Source organism: Lissotriton helveticus, chromosome 7 (genome assembly GCF_964261635.1).
Source record: "Lissotriton helveticus chromosome 7, aLisHel1.1, whole genome shotgun sequence".
NCBI classification, from domain to species: Eukaryota; Metazoa; Chordata; class Amphibia; order Caudata; family Salamandridae; genus Lissotriton; species Lissotriton helveticus.
The window spans coordinates 1,181,472,633-1,181,493,478 of NC_136068.1; the positions used below are offsets into that span (position 1 = coordinate 1,181,472,633).

Consider the following 20,846-nt stretch of genomic DNA (forward strand, 5'->3'; position numbering starts at 1 on the left):
TCGTTTTGTTCCACGCTCCCTACTCCTTGAACTTAGTTTCTCGGTTTCTCCGTGCCTCTTTTGCCCGTGCACTTTCATATTACGCCTTCATCTTACTTCTCCCACTGCTCTTTGATCCTTATCTTTCTTGCTTCACTAAACGTCCGTGCTTCTCTCAGCTCCCTGCTCCTCACACCTTCTTCCCTCTTCACCTCTATGCTTCGCCCTTTGCTTTTTAGCCTCCTTATCAGGCCCGTTACACAAGGGGGGGTTATACCCATGCAGTCGCGGGGACCTGGGCGTTATATGGTATATGTAGAAGGGGTCCCCGCAAGGGGAACGTGTTATGTAAGACACACACGATCACCACTACTTTCTCAATTCTGTAATCAACAGTCAGAACAATAAAGAGAAAAGTATTGTCATTTATTTAACAATACCAGTGTTCAACCAAATGTCATTAAATTAACAACACTTTTAAAGAGCCCCATATGGGGGGAGAGGAAAGGAAGTGGGGGGGAGTGGAGTTGTGCTCAGGGCAGTGAATAGTCAAAAAGAAATAGACATAGTCAAAACATTAGATTCAATCACAAATGATTTTAACATGTCACTAAAGCCAAATCTAACACAAAAGGCCTAAATAGTTAAGGCGTGCATTGCAGAATTTTTACAATACAGACTTTCAACGGTCACACATGAAACATTAATTTTGATTAGAGGACATGTGCCGGAAGTCTGAAACAAGGAAACAAGAGCCGTCGACGTTTCGACCCCTGGCCGTAGGCTGAATATGGTCCTTTAACGGGGTCTTCATCAGGACAAGTGCGGGAAAAGGAAGGGCAAGGTAGGAAGGGGCATTAGTATCTGTGAAATTAAAAACAATGGATCAGATCACTGATTTTAAAGCGTCATTTGATTTGACAGAATTCAGTCGTAATAGCTAGTTTATAACAAAAATCAATTGGCCATGGGCTCAAGGCCACCAAGGACTCAGAGCGGGGGAAAAGAGTGAGACCAACTTGTAATCTCGGTAACACTCAGCGATATGAATTCGCGTATATACAGAGGAAAGGTGGAGATTTCAATGGGTGGGCCCTCAAGCGACTGAAATTTGTTAAAAGGGCATCCACTCACATGATTTCACAACCAATCAGCCGATTGGAAAGACCTTCTTGGGAAGCATTCCCACTCATCTATCGACACGAGGGGTAGGGTGCAGAGCAATAGGCCCCAACTATAAATAGATCAATAAAAGGATTAACTAAAGCGCTACTTGTGAATGATGTCCAGAATAGATACCGTTGGTACTTATTATTACTTACATTAAAGGAGCGAACTCAATAGCCACGTATGGTCTGTACACTCCAAATTTTTGGGTTCATCACACTTCCAAAATCAATGATCACTGAAAGGGAGAGAGTGGATACAATTTTGTGAAAGCTGCGTAAATGGCTGGCATTATTTAAGGGCGTTTAACAGGACGACACGTGCATACCTTCATTTGAACACTGATCTACGAGCTGACTTTCCTTAAGTGTGATGTCGGTCTATCTTTTTGTTTGAAGTCCGTCTCTCGTATCGGATTACAGTAAAAGACCGGACCGATTTTAACATACCATTACTGGCGAGGAGTAGCGACCCTTGAAGGAAAATACAAATGAAGGGTTGGAGCCTGTTTCTCAAGTATGCAAAGTTTAAGGAAGGTAAACTAATCCCAAACTTACATGTGTCATGGGCACGTTAAAGGTGCTTCGCCGAAAGCCCAACCTTGCTTCGCGGCTTTATCTGGGCGGAAACCGTGACAACCTCATGGACGGACGTTTCTACCGACGGGGAAAGAAAAGATTGGGAAAAGAGGGGACGGGCATCAGAGATGATAATATCCCGTCCTGATTTAACAAGATTATGCATCAAACGTGGTAAAATGCAATAAAAGCGGCGCACAGTACTTACAAGCGCTGCGGGAAGACATAGCAGTCAATGCAACTCCGCGACCCAACTGAGCGGAGTTGGGGGCGGAGACAAACGCCCTTAAATAATGCCAGCCATTTACGCAGCTTTCACAAAATTGTATCCACTCTCTCCCTTTCAGTGATCATTGATTTTGGAAGTGTGATGTTATCTGACCCTGTTCTTTCATCTTTTTCGCAGCTTGTGTTAACACTTGTTTCAAAATTTCCTTTTTCCTCTTATTCAAACACTTCTCATCTATTACTTCTTTCACAACTTACATGGTTTGTTCCTCACTTTTCTACTTAACTCCTTCAAATGCATTTCCCATCTTTGTCCAGCAGTGAATCTTTCGTATTTTCATTTTGTAGGTCGCAGCCTATCAGACAGCGCAGTTGTCTGGTTTGTTAAAGACATCTTGGGGACTTTCAGAAAGTTTACCTAGGAATGCATTCCGTCCATTGATTACTACTGGCTCTGTGGTTTGTAACTCACATTTTCTAGCTCTCTGTTTGATGGCTTTATGTGCTTTAGGCTCTCCAGGTTCAGTTAGTGCCTCCCGCTGCCAAAACTGTATTTACTGTATTCTTCCAGGAACTCCCTTTCTGTAAAAAGGCATTTAAATCCTTGTTCTTACCTTGTCACATTTTCTGTGCATTCAAAGACCGAGGTCAAACGTCAGGCACTGTCTTCCAACTTCAAAGTGGGAGGATTTATGTGACAATCCTGAAGGATACGGAGAGTAGAAAAGGGTTTTTTCCAGTACAGGACAACATTTAAATTAACTGTGTAAGTATTTCAGAATATATCAGAATTAACCCTTTCGGTACGGTGGGCGTGTGGAGGACGGCCGGGGGCCTTCCAAACCACACTCACCCATTATTTCACCCGCACCGTGGCAGAATTTGCACCGCAGTCAACAGGTTAATAACACATATGAAGCATATTTTTGAAATTTCATTTTCATTTTATTTCAAGTGTGTTGAAAGCAAATACTGTAATATGATCAAAACAAATCATTACACTATTTGAAGCGATTTCCACACATTTTCGTTTGTGCTCTGTATAGTTTTATTAGGAAAACCCTATGTCTACGCAAATGTAATGGTAATTTCATTGAAAATGTGCTGTCTTTAATGGCAGTGCGCTACCATACCATGCATACTCCACTCCAAGCCACTTCATTCTACACCACCCCACACCACTGCACTGTGCACCACTCCACTTACCACACTGTACTCTATGCCACTTCACACTAAGCCTCTTGGAGAGAGAGGGGACCTCTTTGTACACTCTATCGTGTACCACTACTCTATGCCACTGCACTCTTCGTTCGCCACTGAAATCTACACCACTTCAGTCTAGGCTACACCAATCTACTCTGCACAACTCCATTCTATGCCGCTGTACTCTGTCACTCTGCAACACAGCACTGTCAGTACACTCTGCGATGATGCACTTTACTCTGTAGCACTCACCTCGATGCCCCTGCACACTATGCCAATTCACTGTAAGACACTCTAATCTACTCTGCACCACTGCACTCTACACCACTTTACTTAGTTACACTCTACACCACTCTACTCAACTCTGGAACAATCTACTCTATGTCACTGCACTTCACGCCACTCTACTCCACTCTGCGCCACTGCACTCTATGACAATGCACTCCACAGCACTATTCTAATAGGCATAGTTCTCAGGCCTTAATCTTGTGTCCTGATGATGATCCCTCGACTCTAGTTGGGATCGAAACGTCTTCGACCTTAGTGTCTTGACTTTGATTGTTATGTATATATTGTCTAAAAGGCCAATATACTCTTATGTATTGTGATTTACAGAGTGTGCATTTCCTTCTCAGTCACCTAAATGTGTAAATCCTGAGACCTGGGAATCGCTTGATTTCTGATGTTTTTAGCCCACTCAAATTTTGCTCATTATTGCTCCTCGTTCTGCATTATTGTCTGAATTAATGATTTTCTCCATTTGGAGACCACATACGTAGATTTCATTGTAATTCTATGTTTTATTAATTATTGAGTACTGGAAGGGACCACTGTTCTTGTTATACGTACACTCTACACCGCTGCATTCTACAACGCTGTATTGTATGTCGCTCAATTCAATGCTACTGCACTCAATGCCACTATACGCTGCAACACGGTATGCCAATGCACCAGTCCACTCTACACTATGCCACTTCAGTGTATGCCACTCAATGCGACACCACACTCCGTCACTCCAATATACCACACTCTCTGGTACTCCACTCTTTGCCATTCCACCTACGACCCTTCACCAACTCTCCTCTATGCCACTAACTTTTAGCCATGCTGAACAGCGGCCACGCTGGTGTATGACATTGCTAAAAATCATTGGCAAAGTCAATAACCCTTGCATAGGAGAGGCCTATGGGCTTTTAAAATGCGTGTTTGTAATTATCTCTTGCCAGCAAGCTTGTTTATATACATTAACATAGCAGTAACAATAAACGCACTTTAAAATGACTGTGCTTTAGTCTATAATCCAGTCACTTAGGTCAGTCTCCGTACATTCTGTCTCTGGAAGATGTTTTCTTATTCTTACACCAATGTGATTGATTGGGGATCAAATGCAGCTTTACTTTAGATAGATACCTCTAAAGAAAGCTGGCAGTAAATCAGTATTTCTTGGAAGAGTCTGGGTATACGATTTTCGTGTTTCCTATGCTTTTTCTCACTTCATGAAACAGCATTTAGAATGCATCTGTTCCTTACCACATCTCAGAGGAATGGCAGATTCTTCCATGGGTTTAGCCCCTGCATTTAGAATATGACAAACCTTTTCTCATTTTATAGGCAAAAGCAGAGCTGGTAATTGTTTTTAAAAAAAAAGTGATACATGTATGTTGTTGGGCTGACTCGGGTAGACTTAAAGGCACCACCTTTATTGTCCCCTTTGCCTTCAAAATTAATGGAGCTGGTTACGTCTCCAGAGATTAAAAAATTCTTGTTTCCAGTCCTTTTTTCCAGCCAAGACTTTTAGCTTCGACAAGGTCCTTGTCGACCAAAGCCTTTATATCTTTGTGTACAATGTGGTTGTCGCTGACCATTCTGTGCCTTTGTCTACTAGAAGGTAAAAGAAAAAAGAAAAAGAAATACTTTGGAAGAGTGGGAGTATATTCAAAAGGATCAGTCGAAGAAGCCGAAAGTAAAAAATGATTACCCCCCTCAAGCCCACACTGGTATACAAGAAAATCAGAATACAGGCCAGGTAATGTGCGCTGAGAGTGCATGAAGCATTTCAGTTGTCCATGATGTGCTGATATGTTGGTTAATCCTGCTCCCAGAATTTCCCCTTTATGCAAAGAATGAAGGACAAAATCAGGAAAGGATTGCCTGAGCCGTCTGTGCCATTGCCACCATCTCTACGTAGGAGGATTCCAGCTCCACATCAGAAATGCATAAGCGATATAGACATACTCCAAAACCTTCTAGATTCTACCCTCTACCACACCTGTGCACAAATAATTAAGCCAGTGATGGACACAAGATACACTAATGACAATATCATGGCCACAGTGGAAATGACAACAATGAACTCCGTGGACGAACTTAAGCCTACACGGCTCATTGGCTGGAAAATGAACTGAAGCGCTATGAGGTGGAGAGACTACAGCTTTTAATGTCATTGAAGTGCTCTATTATTTCATCAAGAATCTCCAGCCATTCCACGAGTAATCATTGTGACTGTGCCAGATTAAGAAAAACACAATGCTCCACCAACAGGTACATAGTTTTTTTTAACTTCTTTCCGCCAGTGAACCCCTACTGTGTAATTGCTCAATCTTTTCAATAGGTTTTCCACTTCCCCCGCTCATTTTAACATGGGCCAATATATGTTGCCCCGGTCTTTATCTTAGGTCTCGCCTGGCCAAAGCAGCGCATGCGCTGCTCTCGCCATGGAGAGGACCTTTTGCAATCGATTCTCCCAAAACCTTACATGCACGCGTAGGGATGCACACAGATGGCTGCTCTCGCCATTTGACCAAACTTAACAGCATGTGCGTGCATGTAAGGACAGTGGACAGTCCGTCGCAGTCTTGTGCCAATAGCTTACCGTTGTCCATGGCAACCAAGCTTCTTATCAGAAGCTTTGTCACGTTAGTTTCCTGTTCCCACCCCCCTCCAGTTGGCCGTGTTCTCCATTCCCCCGCCCCCTTCCCGTTGTCTGTGTTCCTGTTCCCTTTATTCCCGCCCCCCTCTCGCTTCCCCCTCCCTTTGGCCCTGTTCTCTATCCCTTCGCCCCCTTCGCGTTGTCCGTTTTCCCGTTCCCTTTGTTCCCGCCCCCTCTATTTGGCCGTGTTCTCCATCGCCCCCTTCCCGTTCCCTTGGTTCCCGCTGTACGCTTTAGTTGTGCACTCAGTGCTGCATCAACTCGTTTGTTCTTAACATTTTTCAGTTCCATAATATAGTGTGCTGACTCGATATTTAAGTTTTTGGAAGAACTTTAAAAAAAAAATATTTGAACACTGCTCAATGTTTGGGGGAACTGTGAACCGCTGCTTGGCTGCCGCCTTCATTCATCTTACAGCAGTAGTATTGGTAACGTCTCCTGGCCTGGTAGCTAGCCGTGGGTGCGGATTCTACCCTTTTCGCGTTTCACTGCAGCAGAAGTTTTAGAGCTGACCGTTTAGTGTCCAACTCTGAGGGAAGTCTGTGTGTTTAGTTCATAGATACACAAATATTGATGGTAGATGAATCATAACTGGCTGGTCAGGCGGATGGTGGTGTATTCATCAGTAATTTATCAAGTAATTGTGGAGGGGGCTGTGTGTTTGCCTGGATGCTGGCATCTGTTGTGATGTGGGGGGAGTTCTTGCAGTGTATTTAATTTCCTACTTTGCGTGCCGCCATTTAATACTTGAGTCTGTGTCCTTGGAGACGTGTGCCTAGCAAGATACGATGTAGGCGTGTTATCCTCTGGATGAATGCATGACTCTCACGAGCAGGTTTTATACGCCTGCTTAGTTCGACAATGATTCGCGAATAAGCAATGGTTTGCTTATCCACTCAAGCTTTGCCACACATCTTTTAAACTCTTTTTGATGTCGTTTTTTTAAGGTTGCAAATACATAATACGAATTCAGCAAAGGGGCAGGTGGTAGGAAGGCCATGAGGGTAGAGCAATGGGGAGGAGTGTCTTGAGTAGTGCACTGAAAGTGGCCAGTGCCCTCGGAAATACGTTTTCTGTTTAATTAGTATGCTTTTTATAGCCCATTGCCAACCCAGGGGGTGACTGCGCTAGTTATGAAAAACACAATAACCAGAACATTTGGTGTATGCTAGCCACAATTTTTCCAATCACCTTCCGCCACTATTGCATAGTCTGTTTCCTGACATCTAGCAGAAGCCAGCATTGTCTTGATGCGTGCCGAGTAAACATAAGGCAGCTTGGTTCAAATCTCAATTAAGTTTGCACCAGGGCTTTAAAGGGGATGAAAAAACTAGAGGGTCTCTCAAAGGGGCTGTGACGGGGTGGGTACGCCAGACCCCGTGGCAGGGGATCAGACTACACTTTGGTGGGCAGCCGCCCCTGATTCACGTACCTCCCTTGCCTCCATGCAGCCCCCGGACTGCCCGGACCGTGATGAATGGAAGGAGGGAGATCCGGATTATTGGTGGCCGACGAGACGGGAACCTGAACACTACACCTTTAAGGGATGGGAGACCTCCTTGGTAGCCACGCCCCCCTCCGTCAACGTGACGACGTCAAAAGAGCTGAGGGAACAGGAAGAGACGGACAACGTGGACCCCGAGTCGAGTGGACGAGAGGAGAAACCAAGACGTTGCCCCGGAGGAGAAGTGCTACTGACGAGCCCAGCTGTCGTGACCCTGAAGAGCCCAAAAGACGAGACCTCGAGGAGCCCAGGAGACGAGACCCGGAGGCCAGGAGAGCCGAGGAGAAGCGATCCGCCCCGCCACACGCCCACGGGAGGTGTGTGGCTCCAACAGGTACGGGGGCGTATGGCAGGTTGGTTGGGACAACGTACCTTACCCCCATGAGAAGACTTGTACAGCCCCCTGTACAGTAGTCCTGCATACCCCACCCTCACAAGCACATACCCGGCACGTAAATCCTTTCTTGTAAAGTCACGAGTGCACTGGTTTCCCTCACCCCCCGGTCCCTGAGAAAGTGAGGATTATATGACCCTAACATCCGGTTTCTATTCTCCCCCACGGTACGGACGGAGCTGTCTTCGGGAGAAGAACGGACCATTGTTCCAGGCACCCTGGATCCTCCCCGGAGTACACCCTACGACCCTGCAGCCTTTGCGCGGGAGCGCCTCACGAGCCGACACCGTAAAACCTATACTGTTCCTATAAAAATAAAGCCCTCCTTGAAAAGACTACAATCGCATACTGCCTCTCCTTCAGTAGACACTGCCTTAGAGTCCTCACCTGTGATAGAAGCACTCATCTATAACCAGGGGCCCTTCCCCAACCCCGTACAGGGGCATAGCCAATGTAATTAAGGGTGTGGCTTAAAAGCACTCAATCTAAAAATCTGTGCTGAGAATAGTGTGCCGCCTGCCACCCGACTTGTATTTGCTGTTTCTGTCATTGCATCTAGATATATAATACAACAAGTAACATCATACCTACAACAAGTCAGATCTATTGGCTTTGTCAATGGTTGTTAGTTGCATAAGATAAATAAGTAGCAACCATGGCTTGAATATAATATTGAAAAAGCTTCCACTTACAGCCCTGGTGACACCACGACAATGTTGCTGCTCCTGAGTTTCAAAAAGAGAAGGGAAATCCTGAGAGAAAATGACTCTCTTTAAAGAATTTCCCTTCCCTTACAACGCTCACCTGGCATGACGCCATGCCGTAACTTCTCCACTATTGAGAAGTGAGCACGCACATCAATGTGCCTGCTGTCACCGCAGTCTGGAAACAAATGGACCGCCTGTGACCGGGCACAAAACAGAGCCCAATAGAGACCCTTTTTGAGGCCTCCTTTCAACAAGCATTGGCATAGCCAATAGGTCTCGCCTTTTGGACCTTATAAGTATTTAGCCATGCAACACTTGATGTTGTTGCACCAAAGATATTGTGCTGGATAACTAAACACTTATAAGGTCCCAAAGGCAAGACCCATTGACTATGCCAATTCTTGTTTTTATTTGCTTTACTCTGTGCATTTCCAGTGGCCCCTTCATTATTTTGCCTCAATTTGCTCCTAACATTTTGCACGCATTTTGTCTTGTTAACCTAAAGTTTCTTTCCCTCTTGCACCATAGTTCCTTTTTTTGTCTCTGCAGTGTGATTTTTTTTTTCTATTCAAGGATTTGTCCTTTGCTTTATCTTGTTCCTCTAGCGTCTGGTCGGCCGATCGTGAGGTAGCTGGATTATTCATAGTCTGGGAATTTTTTTGACATAGCCCTCCACTGCTACCTTACATTGATGGTCTAGGGCCCTCTTTCCTGAACTTCTTCCTTAAGCAGAGTGCAGTGCCAGCCTTCTGCCTATACATTGCAGTCAGATTATGGGAGGTATATATTATGATGTATATATCTCTATCAGCACCATGCTGCTCTAATGTATAGTTATTTCAGCATTCATGTTTTCATCCTTAAGTAAAAGCATGGTCCATCACATTGATTATGGCTGCAGGGTTGTGCATGATTTTGGCTGCATTTTATTTTATACTGACTGCACTATGGAGTGGATGGGTTTCTCTCCCATCCTCCTTTACTGATTACATCGGTGAATTAGCCTGTCTGATGCCAACACTACAAGTGATTTCTCGTGGATGAACCAGCTATGCTACAATATTTACTCTTTAATCTAGAGCTACTATGGTGGATCTAAAGGGGGGGCTCAAGTAATTTATGCAGTTTGATGTGTCTATATCAAATGCACAGTCAATATAGGGCAAAAATATTGTTATACATAGTTCGATTCGATTAGCTTTATTCGATTTTGAGATATAAAATCATAAAAGCACATTGCGATATGTATACATCATTACATGTCATTTCATTTCACAGCAAGCTACATTACAAAATCTTTAAAAGAGATCAGGTCCCAAAATCGAACATTACAGAGTGTATCAAGTCAAAGTCTGGATGATAATGCCCCTCACCCCGGAGCCGTTTCAGACCAACCAAAGGTTACTCTCTTCGTTGATCTTGTATTGGGGAGAAGTGATACTCTGGGATAAAAGTCAGATAGTCCCCAGGTGTGTATAGGTCCATCTCCTATTTGCGGTTGCCAGGTCTGGAGGTATGGGACAACATTGCTATTTCTAAACTTTATCAACACCAGATCGCCAGGTATCTCTTTACGAAGCGGGCCTAGCCAACCCACCCTTCTAACACTTTGTATTCTCCCGTCGATATCAGTAGGCAAGGGTCTGTTCTTTGTTAGCCAGAACAGTGCCTTATTTCTTAGTTCCTGTTGACTTTCAGTTTTTCCAAGTGTGAGTACTGGCACTCCAGAAAGAACGCACACAAACGGGGCAGCCTCCGGCGGTAATTGTATGTGGTTTGATTTTCGTGGCATGTCCCCTGTATTGGAAAATGACTCTTTGGGTGGTATAGTTTCTTTGTTCTGCCTAGTTTTAAAGGAAGAGCTATGTGCTATTGTAGGTTTGGTGGGCACTTTCAGGATGGGTGGAGTTAACATACGTGGGGCTGCTGGTTGGTGTTGGTCAACATTACTTTGAGGAGTTGTTAAAGGCGCTACAGTGTTGCATAAGGGCTGTATGTGATTGGAGCCTGCCATACTTTTTAGGAGTAGCGAGTTTGTCTTGGTCATTTCCTCTATTGCCACGATCCTATCCCCTAGATTGTTCACTTTTTCTATCAGGGGGTATATCAGAGAGTTGATCATGGTTTCTATCTGGGCCAAGAGGGTTGGTGAGGTAGAGGGTACAGGAACTAACAGTTTCACGGGATCCTTACATGTTTCCGGGGAAAGGGTGATAAGCAATGGAGGGCTCAGATTCAATTTTTGCTGTTTTGCTTGGCTGCCTATATGTTTATCCACAAGTCGTTTCCTTTTACCAGGATGGTCCGTAAGGGACATTTTGGGATTCATGTTACCTATAGCAGGTGGACAGAGCGGAATACCCAGGAGACATCCATTTGGTGGGGATAATATACTGGACGGGGGACTTGTGATGACTGTAGAGCAAATAGAAGCACTACATTGCTCAGTTGTCGACTCGACAACAGCATAGTTGGTTTTGCATAAGCTATTAAGTTCCTCCAGCAGTGATAGATTTTGTAGGGCAGCGACTGACTGTGGGGGGGGGGAGAAATCGCTGATGGAACAGTCTATAGACAGTCGTCGTTGTTCTATTCCTACTGTTTGTTGGACACTAGGTGGTATTGTCTTGATTAAGTAGTGGTCCAACGTCCCCTTAGCCAAGTCCCATGTCAGGGTAGAGTTTTTTCCGCCCCCCTTGCATGTCATGATGTAAGTAGCACCTATACAGCAACAGGCACCTACAGGGACAGGGAATGTCTCACAACTTGATGTAGCTAATTATGGTATACCAAGTTCTTTACCTCCTTTTGTAGCATGGCCAGGAGGGGTGGCCCGACCCGACCTCTTCTGGCCTATGATGGCCTTAGATGGTCCCGCCCTTGTCCCGGGCTTCTCCCGGCGTCTCCCGCGACGCAGAGGGAGCAACTCGAATTAAGTAGCGCCTCCGGGCGCGATGTGGGCGTGAACCAGGAAGTCCTCGCTAAGCTCGCTGGGAGCTGTATTCCCCGGCCGCGGTGATCTGGAATGCGGCGGCAGGGTGACCTACAGCATTAGCCCCCCAGGAGCGTCCAGGCAGAGAGTAAGTGTCCGCACCTTGGGCCACAGGAAAAATGCCCCCCGCTCCACCGAGGGAGCAACTCCAATTAAGTAGCGCCTCTGGGCGCGATGTGGGCGGGAACCAGGAAGTCCTCGCTAAGCTCGGTGGGAGCTGTAGTCCCCGGCCGCGGTGATCTGGAATGCGGCGGCGGGGTGACCTACAGCATTAGCCCCCCAGGAGCGTCCAGGCAGAGAGTAAGTGTCCGCACCTTGGGCCACAGGAAAAATGCCCCCCATAGTTGAACTTATCTAAATCACAAGTAATAATGATTTGTCAGTGAACATAAAATAGGATACAAAAGGGTCTAGAATGCAGTTGCGTTCAGCCACTGGTTTACTCTTGCAGTACCATAGGCGCTGACATAGTCCACTAGAACAGAGAAGCCATGATTTTAAATTGTGATCCCTGGTGCATTGGTATCTGTGATATAAGCTGTCAGATGGTGTCTGCTGGCCTTCACCGTGTGGTGGCTTGTGAGCTCAGTGGGTCCCAGAATGCTAAGGCCATTATGTGAGACATACTATTATGCTTTGAACAGTGTGAGCAATTACAAGGCTGTGGCTGAGATGCCTATGAAATAACCTACCTGTGAAACCTCTACCAGGTATGCATAGAATTAATCTTTCAGAAAATCGTATATTAGTCCTTCAGTAATGCCACCATTCAGTTCATGCGCCTGTTTAATACTCTGCTCTTCCTTGCCACTCTTCACGCCGCAGAATATGCACTTTGCCTCGCATAAAAGGTATTCTATGTTATGTATGATTTTATTACACTATAATTAGCCATTTTTAAGTGCAGCTATCACCCTTAACGGCATGGTGGCGCTAGTTCAGATTTCCAGGGTGTTCTGCATTTTACTGTGATGCAGAGTTAGGATGGATCTGTAAAAGTTTGTGAAAACCCAAATGATGGTAAGTACAGCTGATATATACTGGGAGAGAATTCCATGCCATGCCGCAAGGAACAAGAAGGAACATCTGCCTTCACGATTGTGTCTGATCACAGGACTGAGTGGAAGATGCGGAGAAGAGGAGTGAAGAGAATGAGTAAGAATTGTGGACACATTTCTGTTGTAGATCGCGAGGGCCAGATCAATTAAAAGCCCAGTGCACAGGACAGATTTTTGAAAACATTATGGCATAGCACATGGAACCAGTGGACACTGGCGAGAAGGGGATTGGTGTAGAGTGGCCGGGAAGCTAAAAGATTACCTTGGCCACAGCATTTTGAATTCTCGACTATGAAGCAACAGAAAGGGGCCAGCACGAGTAATTTGGTGAAGCAATTTCAGGTGGTAGAAGAAGGTAGCAAAAACGTTGTTGATCTGAGAAGTGAGTGAGAGGGAGCGATCCAAAACGATCACATGTTGTGGACTACCGTGACCTGTATGGGAGCTGGAGATAAATCTGTGGGCCAGCAGTCTGCAGACTAAATATGGAAGTCTTTACGGACAAATAAACCTTCAGTCTAACCGGTGTTGATTTTGAGAGAATTCTTTTCTATCAATATGACCATGGACAGTATGCAGGAAGTAACGTTAGAGCAAGAATTTAGCTCTGAGGGTTCAAGGCACAGGAGAATTTGAGTACTATGGGCTGTATCATTAAAGAAAGACCAAAAGGATTAAGAATGTTGGCCAAAGGGGCAACATAAATATTAAAAAGATCAGACTTCGAGGGGAGCCTTGTGAGACTTCCTGGAGGACTAATTTGAAAGCGATTCATAAATGGAGGAGATGAATGGTTTTTATGTGTCACAGCATATTAAATGCCCCTGGAAGTTCCAGAAGGACCAAAGCATTAGTACCACAAATTTGCTTGCTTGCTTGCTTACCACCATGGTTCACCACTTGCCAGAGAGTATCAACCACTGAGTCTAAAGCTGCATTATTTCTATGCGTAAAGCGGAATCCTGACTGGTAAGAGGAAATGAAGACCTGCTTTTTAAAAAAGCGTGAAAGTTGACTGTTGATGTCCCTTTCAATAATAATAGGTTTAGGAGGAATTGTGGAAACTATAGAGTTTATCACCTAGGAGTCAACACCGGACAGCATTCGAAGACGGAAGTGTGTGAAAGGAGGGGCAGGAGATAATTTTCAATGTCACAAGCAATAAGCAAATGCCAGGGCTTATTTTCAGTTATTTAAGGAACTGACCAACAGGGCTTATTAAAGGGTAAAAGTCATCTAAACCCCACTGCAAAATAAGCCTATAGTATAGGGAAACAGCACAGAAAATGAATCTGGTCTCTAGAGGCAACAGTACGATACCACGTGTAGACAGCACAATGAATAATAGTGGAGTCCTGTTGAGGCAAGGTTGAATATGACGCAGGATTCAAAAAGATTATTTATATCAGAGAGAAGTCCTTAGTTTGTCCAAACAATAAGGTGGCAGAAAATACCAAGAAGAAAGGTCTGCACAGGACGAAAAAAATAGTCCCTTTACCCATACTATGGGTTTGAGACCCAGAAGAATAGACAAACTATTTAGAAGTGTAAAGTGCAATGAAACCATTAAACATACCATTTGACCAGCGCACTTGTGGATTGTTGTAATACCAACAGTTTCGCGGGGGGGTTATATTTTCTGATTGTACCGCGGGCAAACTGTTTAAAAAAAAAGTAATCTCTTTTGTATTTGGAGTTTGAAACTTTTTAGAAAGTTTTGACTTCTAGACTATCACCGGGACCAAGGCATTTGGTGTATCTGACCAGGTCTCCATCACAGTCAGCCTCCAGTCGCACTTAAGTCCCGGGCTACATCGACCAGCTTCATGCTTTTTGGTGCTAATTTTACTTAAATCCTTAAAAATTCATGTCTCCAGTTCCCGTAATTGGATTTTTGGTTCGGTGTTTGACTTTTCCACTCTTTTGGTACGCGTAGATACTTTTTGACATTTCCCTAAGTTAAGCCTGTCTGCTCTGTGTCACCGGTACAAGTTGGTCAAGCTCTGAATTTGGAGACTTTGAGGGTTCACACTGACAAAAGTTGTGATTATTCCTTGAGGTGGGCAGTCGCCCACCCCCAATATTAATCCATTTTCAACCAGTACTATGTACGAGATATTGTAACCTTGAAGCTGCCTGTGATTTAAGTGCTTGGTTAGAAGATGGTTTATTCTTGTCTCTTTCACAAATAATAATTAAATGTATGGCAAAGATAAAATACTTGTTGTTTAAAACATCAAAGCAGCTGTTTCAGTGAGTTATTTTTTTAGATTTTAAATACTTATTGGAAGCATACGGCTACTAGATTTTGGTGGTAGTTATTATTTCTTTTCTTTTTCTTTTTGTGGTTTAGGCTTGTAGTAAAAAATAAAAAACAATTAACCATCGCACCAGTTTGCCAAAGACATCCCTATTGGCTTTTTCGGCGCATATTATGTTTTCTGTGCAGTGCTTCTGCTAAAAAAGTGTCTTGTCTCTTCTCTGTCTCCTTGTCTATATGTGGGAAGAAGACCAGCAGGCATGGGCCGTTTTAACAAAAGAATTTTAATCCATGTTATAAGCTGCTGAAAAATCACTAGCTGTCTAAACTTGAGAACAAAGATGCTCATTATGATGGCGGTTGGTTGGATCGCAGACCGCCATTGTATCAGCCTATTACGATCAGACCGGTGTGTTGGCGGTCGGAAAGTGCCTCACCACAAGCCGCCGTAGAAAAAGGCACTTTGTGCACATCCATGTAACGTGTGCCAGGTACCATGTGGTGCCTGGCACAGGGAGCATGGATGTGTGGGCCGGTGGCCCTACTTGGGGCCCCCAAAGTCTCCCTTTCTATCTGCCTTTTTTATAGTGGTGGGACCACCATGAAAAGGCAGTCGGAAAGGGACATCCTAATCCCTATGGTGGTGCCTGTGTAGGCACTGTCTCTACTGTGGGGATAGGATTCCGACCCCATTCCTACAAGATCTTGGATCCTGTCAGAAGCAACAGTCTCTTTTGCCCTGAACTCTGAACTCTACGCTCTGATTGTACTCTGGCGATTGGGCTGATTGGCTGGATGTCATTCGGACCGCAAACGACGGCTTGTCAGTGGCGGTCCACCAGCCATTGTAATGAGGTCCAATATCTCTGTGCATTATCACAAGCATATCTGTAGTTGCATGAAAATTGGGCCTATGTGGCTCTGGCTGTGTCTGCTGTCGAGGGAATAGCAATGCTTTCTCTGTTGTCAATGCACTAGCAGACGACTTACCATGCTTACTTGTCATCTTCTCGTATTTAGTCAGCTAGTGAAGTGAAGTGACAGGTTTGTGCAGGAACTGACCTGAGAAAGTTTCTTACAGGTGTGCCTAACCCCACTTCCTCATTAGAATGATTTTTGACATATTTTTTCCTGATTTAAATACGTTTTCATATATAAAAAAAACGACAGGAGTATTATTATACCTAACGCATGTAATGTAATATGTGAGTATTATTAGGAGGGCAGGTAACATATTATTTTAAAGAGCCTGCAAAAAGTAGACTGCCAAAGACGTTTATAACACTATTTCCATGTATTGTGTTCAAGCAGGGTAAAATACTAATGTAAACATGTTTTATTCTAAATTAGTTGTAATAGCCCCACAACACCGCTGTGGTAGGAAATAAAGGACACCCTTCTTAGAACAGAATCACTATGTTGTTTTGTGACCCTGTCTTTAATTTTTGTGCTCACAACACTCTACAGTCATTTGAAATATTTAAAATATCTTGATTATGTAAGAGTGGCAGTACCTAGTGCCATATATTTAACCAGTAGGAGACGCATTTTGTGAGAGTGGCGTGTTTGTGTACAGCTGTCTGTTTTACTTCAGCAGTCAGTGCCTTCTAGAATGGACCAGCATTACACTCAAAGAACTTACATTACAGGTACAGATACCAGGGCGAATTCAGCAGTAAAGGCCACTTTATAGTTGTTACTGAGCAGTTTCTAATAGTAAAATGTGTTTACAATTTGTTTTTTTAGCAGCCAGGTTGTTTTTCTTTATTATCAATGATCTTCGTTGTTCACATTTCTCTGATATTCGAAGTTTTCCAGCCTCATATGTGGCTTGGTAAGGAAACCCTTTGTGTTTGCCTATTAAGTGATCATAATCTCTGGCATTAAAACACTGTTGCATACAATTCAGTCATCTCATGCGTTTCACACAACTGCCTTTTAATGACTATCTAATTACTACATCTCTTCTGGCTACTCCAGTATCGACCGTGTGGTCCACAAAGCGTTCCTATTGCAGTATAACTGTGACATAATTTAATGCAGGCCAGTGTTTTATGAGGTTACTTTAGGGTCTCCTCTGTCCCACTTTTGGCGATTTTTCTTATTCTCTGTATAGATCAAAGAATGGAGCAATGAAGTGAGCAGAATAAAATGCACATCGTTATTTGATTGTAAATGCAACAATACATTGTGGAAGCCCAACAATTTCCAGGCAATTACATCAGTGTTGCCTAGTAACTGTGGTTGCATAGTAACTGGTAAACTAAGTTTCCTCTTTTAACAGTTTTTTGTTCTCTTAAAAAAAAAAAATCTATTCTTAGGAAATAATAATGCAAGTTCTCCACTCCCAAATGTATTAACATCCCTTCTCCTCTAAAATGTGCCCAATCAAAACACAAGTCCACTTAAAACATCATTTTTAATTGAAATTGCGCATCATTTAATACATATCTGAAAACATACTACTTGAGAGTTTGTTTTGTGGTTTTTGTGATAGGGTCTTAGAATTTGTGACCCCATTTATTTTTAACTTGTAACAACATTTTGAACCTTGCTTCAGAAATGTGCAGAGAAATGCCAACACAGAGTAGACTTCTCACATTTTTAAAATCTAGTCCTTGGTAACTGCTAGCATGTGGCTTTGATTTGTCTTTTTCAGATCGGATAGAGAGATAAATATACAAGCGTCCCGTCCTTAAGGGCGAAGGGACAACGCCCATCCGCCTTCTAGCCACATAAAGAGTCTGTCAGGCTGAGCAAATGTCAGCCTAACAGACACACTTTATTTTCAGGTCAGGCAGCCAGGAGCTACACATGCACTAAATGCATGGCAGCTTCAGCGGAACTTGGCTGAGGTATAGATGTTACAGCCCTGTTGGTGTGACTTCTTCAGCCTGGCAAAGCACGTCAAGGCCCTTCCCGTTGTGACGAGGGAGAGCGTTATTGACAGCCTCAGACATTAACCCCTTGGCTGCGGGGCGTTTTCACCTGCTGTGCGGGGGGGGGGAAGAGGGGCCGCGCACGGCGCCGCTGTGCTTGTGACGAGCTCAGCTCGTCATGAGGCACAGTGGAGCTGCACTCATGATGAGCTGAGCTCGTCACGACCACACCCGTTTTGGAATGTCCAGCACAGCGGGGAAATTATCCCTGCGTGTGAACGTTCCAACGGTCATGACGAGCTCAGCTCAACCGTGCCTCATGACGAGCTGAGCTCGTCATGAGCACGGAACGGGTTAAGCCCTGAAGTGCCTAGGGCCCAGAGACTATTACTGATGCTGCATCACAGAGTGGGGTGGGGTCATCCGGCTCACTGATTCCATTCTACTGTGAAGAGGTAGAGACTGCCGCTTCCCCTCATTGGCTAACCTTTGGTCAGCCAGTAAGGGGAGGGTAAGCAGTTCTAACCCTTCTGGAACTCCTCCCCAAGATGCTGCAAAAGGTAAGTGTTACGTTTTGTAATGTTTGGTGCCTGCGTGTGTGTGTATGTATAAATGTATGTGTATTTGTGATTGCATGCGTGAATGGTATGTTTGTGTTTGCGCGCTTGTGAATGGTGGGTGTATGTGTGCTATCTAGTGAATGCATGGGGATGTGAGTGAGTGGGCATGTATATGGATGAGTGTAGGTCTGTGTACGTGTGGCCTGCCCACCCCCTCCTGCTTGAATTACCAGCCACCACTGACATACATAGATACTTATCTGTCCCCTTCTCCCCTTTAAGGGCATGTACTAATATGCCAAATGTCTCACCCAGGGAAAGAAGAAAGATGACCATATCACCCTCATCCTGAGGGAATACCTCTGGCTCCCTTTGTCGGACTGCACCATCTTCAAAACTGGCTGCTTCATCTACAAAGCCCTTATGACCAGCAGTCTTGCGTATCTGGCTGACAATCTTGTCATCTCTGGTGTCTCAAGACACACCTGCAGTCAGGAAACCTTCAAACAGGAGACAACGAAGTGCACAAAAGGTAAAAAAACACACGGCACCAACCTTCCCCATCTATGTACTCAGGATCTGGAACAACACTCCCCAAGAATCCATCAGGACCTCCCCAACCCTGCTACATTGTAGCAGAGAGGTTGAAGCTAAATATGCACCTCTTTAAATAACACTACATCTCTGTGCAGTAACAGTCCAACTCTTCTCCTAAAGCTCAGGTAACTCCCCAGTAATCTCTGATTTGGCTTGTACAGTGCTTACTACCTTTGACTAGGTTTGTGCTATACAACTGACACACAAATACATAGTGCTTTTTGTGCATACAATACATTATATCCCAATTTACAAACATCAGGGGCTGCATAGGCTGATGACCTTGCACATGTGATAACTTTGATAAATCGACTACAGTTTAACTCTTCGTCTTTCCGTATGTCAGTATTTTGACAAAATTAGGTGTCTAGCATGAACACAAGCAGTACGGATTCATGAACGCAAGTCAACAGATAAGAGCTTTTCAACGTATTAACTGCACTTGTCTTAGTGAGTCAAGGGTAGCGTCTTAGGCCTTACATATGTAATATTGTGTGAATGTATGGCCGTGTGGGGCTTGACATGTCGTCTGCCCCAGGTAGGTATGTGAGGCAGTTTGCTGGTCCCTCACGTCCAAGTTTAGGAGGCGATCCTCGCATGTGGTTCCTCGAATTCTGCCATTAGGGCATCCCACGTGCCCGTCATGGGGTATTTTCTAAGCCGCTCAGCATCCTCTTGATGCAGTGCCCGGGTTTCGGATTGTGCCCATGCGGTCACAGAGGATGTCCAGCCCTTCAGGGTGGGGCGATTGAGTGATTTCCATTTTCCCAAGATCTGGCGTTTAGTGAGTAATGTGACTAGATCATGAGGCGAGGCCCTATTTTTCTTGGTATGGCACAGGTGACGTAGAAGGCATGCTCCCTATTACCCAAATCAGTGTGTGTTTATTGTGTGACAGAGTGGGCAAGCTACGTTGGTTCGGTTGAAGTATCTTTTGATATTTTTCAAATGAGGTATGCCCTGTGAAGCACATAGCACTGTACAAGGCAGAAAAAGGTGTTGTGGATCACCAAGATAGGCTACTTCTCTATGCATCGCCACTTCTGATCAGTATCAGGGAGTTAGCAGCATTGGGTGCACAAGGAGTATGCAAGCCAGCGGATCAGATGGCAGCCGTATTACATGCATGTATTGTGTTGTTAAGGGCGTGTTTGGTTCCTGGTATATGTCACCCCAGTGTGCTGTCGGGGATCTACTTATCGAGGTGTAGAGTAGGAACTGTCCTGGGGTTGACCGGTATCCGCCATGCGCTCCTCTGTGGGTAGAAGTGCCCCATCGCTGTAGAGATCGCCCAACATATGTATCCCCGCGGCATGCCAGCGTTATAGTTCCTGCCACTTTTTGCATACGGTGACGCATGACATGCCTGAGAGCAGAAGAGCTGGCGCATAGAGTCTCGTTTACATAGCTCCGCCGTATGCCAGTAACAGCGATGCCCATTTATGCGTCTGCAGATGAGTGTCAAACTCAGTTTCCCCATGCAGGTTTTAGCACTATAATAATGGACACATTTCCCTTATACATTACATATAAATAGTAGCACGGTATTTAGCCACTTTGCAACCTGAGTTCGTTAGCTATGTCGGGCCAGCCTTTTGTGGATGTGGTGCGTACTCGAGCATATAAAACTTTGTAAGTAACTGGGCCAGTAAGCAGTATCGCCCAGTTTTTCTATTTCCTCTTCTGGCTCCTAAATCAACATGTTTTTGAGAATATTAAAGGACATATAACATAACCTTTTTACAAGTGATAGCATTCCAGATAAGCCGCATCTCCCTGACCTGCACTGTTCGCAGTGTGGTAACCAGACA

The 20,846-nt window shown here is 44.5% G+C and overlaps 1 protein-coding gene and 1 long non-coding RNA gene across 2 annotated transcripts in view; one reads left to right on the forward strand and one right to left on the reverse strand.

Annotated features, from left to right (window-relative positions):
- Positions 1–20,846, forward strand: part of PITPNC1 (phosphatidylinositol transfer protein cytoplasmic 1) — a 1,067,253-nt gene that overhangs the window by 206,629 nt on the left and 839,778 nt on the right. The gene's annotated exons all lie outside the window — the stretch shown is intronic.
- LOC144767288 (uncharacterized) overlaps positions 385–20,846 on the reverse strand; it is a 149,088-nt gene continuing 128,626 nt past the window's right edge. Inside the window, exons 2-3 of the long non-coding RNA XR_013598134.1 lie at positions 2,567–2,655; positions 385–843 (exon numbers count right to left, since the gene is read on the reverse strand). This is a non-coding gene — a long non-coding RNA (uncharacterized LOC144767288). The remainder of the gene's footprint in view (positions 844–2,566; positions 2,656–20,846) is intronic.